The following is a 10,704-nucleotide window of genomic DNA, read 5'->3' as shown; positions in this document are numbered from 1 at the left end:
GTACGATGACGGTTACTTCTGGATGTCCGAGGTGGAAATAGAGTGCATTTTCGAACTCTATGGGTCGATTTACTCTAAGAAATGACTGCACCGACATTGAATTCACTACCATTTCGAAAATATGACCGAAAACAAGATTTATCATTACTGAAGTTGAGTAACTAAGCCTACTCATTTCGATATTTTCTAATCTATAATTAATTTGTTGTCCGTCTAAACATTTCTTTGAGTAAATCGATCCCACTGAGTTCGAAAATGCAGTCCATTTTCACCGAGGAAGTTCAGAAGTGTGCGGATTCGCATCTCACCATACCCTAATTTAATATAACTAGTAAGGGCCCGTAGTGGTGGGCCCGTAGGTGCGTGCCCATAGGTGAGTGCCAGTATGTTCAGCTCTCTCTCGCTCCTCTCTCGCCCTCCTGTCTCACCCCCTCTCTCTCTCGCCCCTCTCTCTCGCCCCCCTCTCTCGCCCCCCACTCTCATCCCCCTCTCTCACACCCCCCACTCTCACCCCCCTCTCTCGCCCCCTCTCTCTCCCCCCCTATTCCCCCTAGTCTCGCCCTTCCTTTCTCCCCCTCCTCTCTCGCCCCTCTCTCGCAGATATTGGTCGATAGATAAATGGCCGTAACTTGGGAACCGCTCGTCCGATTCATATCAAACCTCGAAAAGGCACATCCGCGGGTCCCCAGCAATATTCCTGGCAAGATTCAATCAGATCGGACCGTCAATCGTGCAAAAAAATAATAATAAAAAATAAATACATAAACATTAATTGTGACGTCATTCGTGACGTCATAGCACCGTGTCTTGTCATTGGTCGACAGGTAAATGGCCATAACTTGGGAACTGCTTATCCGATTAATATAAAACCTTGAAAAGGCACATCCGCGGGCCCCCAGAAATATTCTTGGCAAGTTTCAATCAGATCGGACCGTCAATCGTGTAAAAAATAAATAAATAAATAAATAAATATTAATTGTGACGTCATTCGTGATGTCATTGCACCGTGTCTTGTCATTGGTCGACAGATAAGTGGCCGTAACTTGGGAACCGCTTGTCCGATCGATATCAAACCTCAAAAAGGCACATCCGCGGGGCCCCGGCAATATTCCTGGCAAGTTTCAATCTGATCGGACCGGCAGTCGTCTGGTTTTTAATAATTTGGGAAAAAATTGGCATGATAAGGTGAGAAGGTGGAACGACGCCTTCAGCTGCTATATATACACCTTTTCAACACTGAAAAAGCAATAAAATGGCCATAACTTGGGAACCGCTCGTCCGATTGATATCAAACCTCAAAAAGGCACATCCGCGGGTCCCCGGCAATATTCCTGGCAAGTTTCAATGAGATCGGACCGGCGGTCATCGAGAGACGGCGGTCGCAGACAGACAAACAAACACACAGAGATTGCTGGAATTATAGATAGATAATAACTAAATAAATAACTCACATATTTTTCGTGAATTATTGAATCTAAAACACTGGATGTTGTGCCGGCTAGAAATAAGTTCAGGCAGGAGTGGAGATAGCAATAGAGGCGGAGATGATAGTGGTATTTGGTAAACTAGTACGTGCCTGTAAAAATAAAAAAATAAAATAATTAATAAATAAATATTCAAACCGCGAGCAAGAAACAACAACCACACAGGCCGTTTCTTCGCTCTCGCGTGCCCGTACGTGCGTGGCCCGGAAGTTCGCATATCGCAATTACGATTATTCGCAATTTAGTTTTAATGGCCAATTATTCAATTAGTGCCAACGTATTTTGCCTTTTGGCAATGTCCTCGCAAGGAAAAACAAAAAGAGAAGAGAAGAGAGAAAAAATTTTTACTTCCTGGTTCGGAGCATACCAGCTCACTCTGATGTTACCGAAATGTATGCACCGTCTAATATGAAAACGATCATAACCAGTGGCATTGTGTTTATCTATAAATGCGCATAAGAAATCCAGAAGTTATTAGAATACACGAAGTCATCAATCTCCGGAAGCCCGTACGTTGTAACCCGTAATGGGGAACGCGGCTGAGGTTCCCTTCTCCCATCGGCCACGCCCACGCAACAACGTGTCTTGTCATTGGTTGGTAAATAAATGGCCATGACTTGGGAGGCACTTGTCCGATTAATATCAAACCTTGAAAAGGCACATCCTCAGGTCCCCAGCAATATATCTGGCAAGTTTCAATTAGATCGGACACACACACACACACACACACACACACACACACACACACACACACACTGACACACACACACACACACTGACACACACACACTGACACACACACATACACACACACACATACACACACACAGACACACACACACAGACACACAGAGATTGCTGGAATTATAGATAGATGTCACGAAATATTCTGATAGTTTGTAATTCCATTGATTGAAAAATTAGGGTATGATGAGATGTGAATCCGTACACTTCTAAACTTCCGAGGTGAAAATGGATTGCATTCTCGAACTTAGTGGGGTCGATTTACTCTAAGAAATGTTTAGTCAGACAACAAATTAATTATAGATTTGAAAATATCGAAATGAGTAAGATTAGTTACTCAACTCCAGTAATGATAGGTCAGGTCAGGTATGGGAGCATGTGCCAGAACAGCGCGTCGCTGCGTCCACTTTCCGCCGGTACTCCAGGGGCCTCTGCTGGCCATCCCCCAGGCAGATGCCAGGCCCATCCCCATCTCCTTGAGATGATGGTCAACCTGCTGCAACCACGAGGCACGTAGTCGGCCCACTGGCCTCCTCCACTCATGAGACTCCCTCACTGAGAGAATCTGGTGTGCAGGATCAGCGTCAGGAAAACGAGCCACATGTCCATACAGCCGCAACTGTCGCTCACGTACTATGCAGGTAACAAATCTCATCCAAGTCTCTCTCAGCAACCGCTCGTTGGACACAAAATCCGACGAGCGATAGCCAAGGATTCTCCGAAGAGACCTGGTACAAAAGGAATTAAGTCTCGATCTCAGATCCTTGGTCAGGGTCCAAGTCTCGCATCCATAGAGCAAGACTGGAAGTACCAAGGACCTGAAGACTCGGACTTTCGTCCTCCCGCACAGGTACCGGCAGCGCCACACCCCATGATCCAGTGAATCCATGACTCCCGAGGCCTGACCCAGACGTCTATTGACCTCTGACTCACAGCCAGCAGAGACATGAATATCACTGCCAAGGGAAGTGAATCTCTCCACGACCTCAACATCCTCACCACAAACAGGCACAGACAGGACAGCAGCATCCAGGATGTCACCGAAAGCCTGGATCTTAGTTTTGGCCCAAGAAACCCGTAATCCCAACGGCTCTGACTGCTCATTCAGCTCCTCGAGGGCCCTCAAAAGGATATCTAAAGTCTCCGCAAAGATGACTGCATCATCTGCAAAATCAAGGTCCGAGATCTTGACATTCCCAAACGATGCACCGCAGCTTGATCTCTCCGACATCCTCCCTAAAATCCAGTCCATACAAGTGTTGAAAAGTGTGGGGGCCAGTACACACCCCTGACGAACTCCAGTAACAACTGGAAATAAGTCAGAGATGGTACCACCACATTTCACAGCACTCTCAGTACCAGAGTAGAGTTCAGACATCAGATCGATCAGTTTTGGTGGTACCCCACGAAGACCAAGAATCCTCCAGAGGATGTCCCGATTTACTGAATCGAATGCTTTATAGAGATCAACATAGGCTGCAAGCAGCCCCTGCTGAAACTCTCGTCTGCGTTCGGTGAGGACACGAAGAGCAAGGATACGGTCAATCGTTGACCTCTTTGGTGTAAAGCCTGACTGCTCTGGACGCTGGTGCTCAAGCAGATGGTGGCAAACCCTGTCAAAATTATCCGAGAACCCTATCAAGAATTATCAAGAGTAATGATAAATCTTGTTTTAGGTCATATTTTCGAAATGGTAGTGAATTTAACGTCGCTGCAGTCATTTCTTACAGTAAATCGACCCCATAGAGTTCGAAAATGCACTCCATTTCCACCTCAGACATCCAGAAGTACCCGTAATCGTACCTGACCATACCCTAATTTAACCAACTCATGAAACTAAAAGTCATAATATGGAGCGCCCTCTAAATCACCTCCAATCAACTTTAATTTTTTTATGCGCGTTACTGAATCAGAGTGGAATAATTTAAGGCTTGTGGAGACGACATCTTAATTTTTATTTTTTTTTGCTGTTTTTCGACCACCATATATATATATATATATATATATATATATATATATATATATATATATATATATATATATATATATATATATATATATATATATATATATATATATATATATATACATATATGACAAAGATATTATTATCCTCACACTTTTTTGAAATCGGCTCTGTTTGTCTGCCTCGCCGTCCGTCACGTCACGCTATCTCCTCCTCAACAGTTATGTAGAAATTCATCAAACTTGGTGATTATGATCACCACATGGCAAGAAGGTGCTCGCGCAGTGTCATTTTTGACCATGCTTCCTGGGGCAGCGTCAAAAGGTCAAATACTGAAAAATGCAATTACGGGCACATTTTTTAACATGTCAAATGAAACTTTGTACATGCAATCAACATTGGAAGACGCATAAAATATGCAACTATTTTTTTGGATTTGACTCTCAATTCATGCCCCAGGGGTGGGAACTTAGTGTCACATGGGTCAACACGGGGAAAAAAATTCAACTCAAAATTTGATATGGGGTCATTTCTGGTGGAACCTTTTGCCATGTTTAAACTTTGCTTTACGTTGGAAGCGTGGGGATTTGGGATGGCGTACCATCGACTTCGCTCTAGTTATATATACATAGAGAATATATTATAAGTGATGTAATTGCCTTTGAGCTGTCTCATGTGACTTTGATCCCCAACATGACTCCAAAGAAATCATGCTTGTGCCTTGCAAGCAGTACAATGCTTCAGTCAGCATGCTGTTATTTAAAAGAATCTTAAGCCTGCTTTCCCATCTCCTCACATTTACCTATGGACATTAAAGCTCCTGCAGTATCTTCCAAAAAAGCAATTAATTGTGTACCAGTACACAGTCATCAGATTCATAAAATCCTACCTTAGTGGAGGTCTGATTCTGAACCAGGACACTGAGAAGTCAGTCATCTAATCAGAATAAAATTTTAACAATGGAAAAGGTGGTAGTGAGATGTGTGTACAGCTTTTGGTCACTAAAGACAATCCTAATACATCTGATAATTATTTTTACAAAAATTTCCACTGTTCCCATCAGTGAGCAAGTCACGCTGCTGCTTGCATTGAGTGAGAGGATTTGTAGCACAGCACGTTTCTTGGTGGAACATAAATTAAACTCTTGAAAAATGTCAGACTGCCGGATGTGTGCCGGTCGACAGGCCAATGTAAAAGGACAATATTAAATCACATCGGAATGCAAGACTTTGTCAAGACTTGAGCCGGTTAAATAACATAGCCTTGTGCAATTGAAGAACTTTCCTCAAGCCAACTCTTATGGAGCACTGTGCCCTCGGAGACCTCTTTGTGTAGAGAATGTGAGAGTAAGCATAAAGGGAGTCACCTGCCTGAAGGCGACCTTTAAGATAAAGTAACAGTTGAAAACAGTTGTGCCTGATAACAAACAATTATCTGAATTTCATCAAAGATGAACTATTCAAACAGAGCAACAGAGACAGACAGAGAGAGGCAGAGACAGAGAGAAAGAAAGACAAAGACAGAGAGAGAAAGAGAGACAGAGAGAGAGGCAGACAGAGAGACAGACAGAGACAAGCAGGTAGGTGGACATGGGTAGTCGACTACCCAATAGAACCTAATGCGATGGGCCCGTTCGATGGGGAATGACCTGAGGATTAAGCACAAGAAAATTCATGATTCCAGCTTCAAGGGTTAATGCTGCAGATTGTTTTTTCGTTAAAATACCCCCACATTTAGAGGTTTTTCGGCCGTTGCTAAGCAACGGAGGGGTCCATAGCAACGGTTCTTTCTCACACATAACTAGGACATACCCTAAACCTACCATACCAGTTTCATGTATATCTGACTCATAGTCTCTGAGATATAATGAACTTCGTTTTTTTATTGTTTTCGACCAGGGTTCATTCAAAGTCTATCTTCTCTGACAGTTTTCATCGGATCCGGCTGGAAGTTTTTGACAATATGGCTAAATGTACTGCCCACAGTCGCTCGTGGCCCGATTTTTGATTTTCGAAAAAATAATTTTTTTATGATTTTTCTAAAATTTCAAAGTCCCGTTGCTAGGCAATGGTGATGTCCACAGCAACGGTTCTCATTTGCACACAACTAGGTCATGGTATGAACCTACCAACCAAGTTTCATCGAAATCGCCATTGTATTAACTGAAATCGCCACTTTAAATACTGATAATAAGGGTAGAACAAATCTCAAAAAAAATTTTTTAAAATATTTTAGCTTTTTTTTTCGACAAGATCGACTACCCAACAGACAGAGAGACAGAGAGAGAGAGAGAGAGAGAGAGAGAGAGAGAGAGAGAGAGAGAGAGAGAGAGAGAGAGAGAGAGAGAGAGAGAGAGAGAGAGAGAGAGAGAGAGAGTCTAAACGCATATCGAGTAACAATGTGAGGTCCAGCAAATCCTAAAACGTGATTGTCTTTGCAGGCAACATGATGAGGCCTGCAGGTTGTTTTCCGGCAGCTCAAAAACGATTACAAAAATTTCTGAAAAAGTTCACGAATGCTCAACAGCACTGAGTATGGTTATTACAAGAAATTCCATCGTGATTTTAATGCTCTGATGAAATGCTCGAGATGAGAAATAATGGTAAATATTCGGAAACAAACAAAAAAAATCTATGGCTTTGTCAGTGATGTCTCTTAATATTATGTCTCAACCATGGAGGTCAGTGCAGAACATATATTAGAATGTACAAGGTAGCCTAGGGCCAGGAAAAACCCATGGGGCTCATCATAATTCTGTAAGCAAAAAATATCTCATATATGAAGCTCTTTCTAACCACTGAATCATTTACTGACTGTTACTGAAGATCGGTACTTTCCGTGTGACGTAGAAACTTAAAATTTTGCATGCTGATGGACATCGAAGCTGATACACCGGGAAAACTCACAGAACTGTTGGAAAGCATCCGTAAATGAAAATACAAATAAATCTAAATAAATAAATGGAAAGAATGAAAAAAAGATGCAGGTGAGCAACATGAGAAAATGCGGAAGCATGGTAATTTTGCATGCCGAAGGACATCGAAGCCAATACATCAAGAAAAATCGCAGAACCATCGGAAAGCATCAGGAAATGAAAATGTAAATAAATGAAAATAAATAAATGAAAAATCAAATGTAGGTGAGCGACCCGAGAAAATGAAGAAGCACGGTTCGTTATTGCTTACAATGTGTAAGCATACCCTGCTAATATATTTTGAATTATTTCAGTCAAAAATGACTGTGGGGGAGACCATCCATCCATCCACGGGGACCATCCTCTGTGCAGAGCAGTCTCCTTTGCTATTGGGCACAATCCTGTACAGGTCGCCCCTCCGACACAGGATACCATCAAGCTGGCACTCATTTTGCCGATCTCAGAAGGATGACAGGCAGAGTCAACCCTACCTGCTATTAATTTAAAAGCCAAGTGGGATTTAAACTCAGGATCATAAGATCCCAAGTCCACCACCCTTACCATGTGGGGAGACATTCATATTATTATCCGTTTTTAAGAGGTGTAAAGCGCCTTTTGATGACATTGCACCAGCCAATAGATGGCAATTATACTCAGACTAAATTCCATTTGGAAGTAAAATGAGGGCGAGTCAGCTCACATTCAGGCATTTTGAAATAATTTGTAAAGGATATAACTCTATTGCTAGTCAGTGATACTACATCTTCCAACTCAAGGCCATGAATTGTCCAATGGTGTCGGCCAGATCTGTTCGTTCCCTTTCAGTAGCACTTGCATGCATTGTCACAAGATGAATGATGCGCTTCAGGGAAATGAAATTGCACCAGAATGTAATAATGGGTCACTGTCGTGGAGACATTCAAGGGTTCTAGCAACGTGGCAATTAAGACCGATGATGAGTGACCCCATATTGGAAGCTACATGCCATGCAGCTGTCTCCCACAAAGCTGAGCATGGCCTGCATCGTATCTGTTTACTCCCAAGTCAGCCACTGGTACAATCACTAACCTCATTACAAGTCCCAAATGGAATTATCCCTGAAGTTCCTCGCTCCCCGCGAGGCTCAAAGATGTTTTCTCATGCCGCTGTCCAAAGCAATTGAGCACAGCACTGCAGACCGAAGCAGGACGTCTGCCACAATAGTTCTGTCAGGATCGCCTTCCTTGATGGGAGGGCATTTATTTATTTATTTATTTATTTATTGTTGGTTTTTTTTCTGTTAATTTATCTATTTACTTATTTTGCCAAGATTTGCCCAACACAATAATATATTCTGAATAAATAAATAAATTTATTCTTAAATAATCAGTTCTTGTTGAGCTGGTGTGTCAGAGTTTTAACCTTTAAGGGAATAGGATATGGTTGCAAACTGCTGTCCTGATGACTTGCAGGCAAGATGTGGCATACCGGAGTAATTTTAGAGGGTAGTGAAGCAGGTTTCCCTCCTCGCCTTGCTTTCTAGTGAATCATGGTACCAGAAAATGTTTTTTTATTTCTTTGTGGGCGTTTGAATAAAAGTAGGCCTTTGTAACCAAAAAAAACTTGACCCAATTCTAATTTCCACCAAAATATCCAGGTAGGGTTAATCACCTTTCCTCACAAGGACCTTTCCTGGTTTTTAACCTCATTGAGCTGTTGGCCTGATGACGAAGCACAAGGCTGTTGTAAACTCACAATGCAAAATTGACTCTTTTGTAATTATTATTTTAATTTTTACCATTAGTTTTACAGTCATAGTGCTGTTTCACAATTGGTTCAGTCGGGGTGCTTGCTAATTACCCCGAATGAGAAAAATATTAATTTAGAACAGGACCCACTCACCCTTCTGATCACATGGTAAACTTGAAAGTTTACTTTATCCTGCAGGTTAATCCCAAGCGACTTGGCAAGCCTGTAATATTACAAGCCTGTAATAGCCCTCAGATGCTATATTGGTCTTGACATTGACATGTCCTGCCAGAGGAAAGTACATCACGGCGGTAGAAATTTGAGTTTAAAAAGGAGGATCCATCCCCCTTGCACCTCCCTCTCCCCTGAGATTTAGGTCTTTGCCCATGCAATTCTCTGCGTATGACCATCGGACAAGGTTCAGTGATGTTGTAGAGTTCCATAAAATTAGTTCCTGATAAGAATTGTGGGCGTTTAAATCTACCCACATGCCATTAGAGAATCCAAGAGTGTGTAAGACCGATGAGTCACCACCAGATCATCACCAAGCATCTTAGGCTAAAAAATGCAAAATTACCTTTTAATATTTTATGTTCCACCGACAAGTTTCTCCTGTGTTATGAAATAATCGCACGTCTCTTTGCACCAGGTGCAAGCTCGGCAAATTATTTCTGTACTGGGAAACACCAAGCTTTCTGGATTATGATAACAGCTGCCCAATCTCCAGAAACACACGATTGGTTGATTGCAGATTGTCTGTCTTATCCTTGTCATCGGTAGAACGGTATTGCAAGGAGAAAGACCAGTGACACAATTACAAAGAAGGTTATTCCTACTCCCATCACCAGACCACCTCCCCCCCCACCCCCTCAACCCTATCCCTATCCAATATTCATTGTTTTTTTGTTTTGTTTCAATGCCGTCAAGCTGATATCTCGCAGGCGGCGAGTGTGGGTGAGTTGTCATAGCCTGGGCCAATTTTCCACTCCATAATAAGCAGCTGAATAAACAACCCATGCACTCTCAGCCGCAAGCAGCAAGGCCAATGGGCAGACCGCATGGTGATACAGTCTACCCAGACATACATCTGCTTCCTTGCCGGTGATCTGTCCAATAGCAAAAGAAAATAAGGCAAGAAAGGCAGCATGATGTCAGCCTTTTTTGTGGGAGAAGGTTTTCGAAAATGGGTTTCATTGTACAGTACTTAATTTGAACAGAAGTGAAATAAGAGGTGGATCTCCTGGCAAGGGTGTCATTTTTCATTATCTTTTATGTTGTCCTTTTTATAAGGTAAGAGGTGCGTTTTATCCTTGGATTAGTCCTGAACCAAATTCATTTCAAACCTTTGTTGAAATGTTGTAGCAATCAACTACCAAATGGAGCCTGATTGTTGGTTTTAAACCAAAAAGAGCTCCGATGCAGCATGTTACTCAACTTTACACACAATCCATACAAGATAATTTGTAATATAGTGCAAATTTCTTGCTGCCTCATATCTTATCCGGATTTACCCCACCAGCCCTCAAGCCCCGCCATGTCGCACTTGCTCAGGCATAAATCCACACCTTGTTGGCCTCCGCAAATCTTGGCTAACCGCTCCACTCTTTTTGTATCACCCCTCCTCTTCTTCTGACTCTGGAATTGCCTCCCTGAGCATGTCCAGTCGGCCTCTCCTGTATCCTTTTACGACGGTGAGCAATCACCATCTCATGACAACCCCAATTCCAATTCTTGGTCCTTTCCGCCATTATTTACTTGCCTCTCCAGCTCACCAGCACTTCTCCCACATTTACCATTTGTCAGCTTTTCCTATCTACTCACATGTCCTTTATCTACTGACCCTCTCTGTTCCTTTGTCTGAGCCAAAT

The 10,704-nt window shown here is 42.5% G+C and overlaps 1 long non-coding RNA gene across 2 annotated transcripts in view; it reads right to left on the bottom strand.

Annotated features, from left to right (window-relative positions):
* LOC147028700 (uncharacterized) overlaps window positions 1–8,311 on the bottom strand; it is a 290,211-nt gene extending 281,900 nt beyond the window's left edge. For both annotated transcript variants that reach the window (XR_015056939.1, XR_015056940.1), the window contains exon 1: window positions 8,177–8,311. This is a non-coding gene — a long non-coding RNA (uncharacterized LOC147028700). The remainder of the gene's footprint in view (window positions 1–8,176) is intronic.
* Window positions 8,312–10,704: the final 2,393 nt, after the last annotated feature.

This window comes from Eptatretus burgeri, chromosome 4 (assembly GCF_056783735.1).
Source record: "Eptatretus burgeri isolate ZD-2024b chromosome 4, Ebu_testis_v1, whole genome shotgun sequence".
In the NCBI taxonomy this organism is placed as follows: Eukaryota; Metazoa; Chordata; class Myxini; order Myxiniformes; family Myxinidae; genus Eptatretus; species Eptatretus burgeri.
This window is presented reverse-complemented; position numbering and strand designations above follow the sequence as displayed.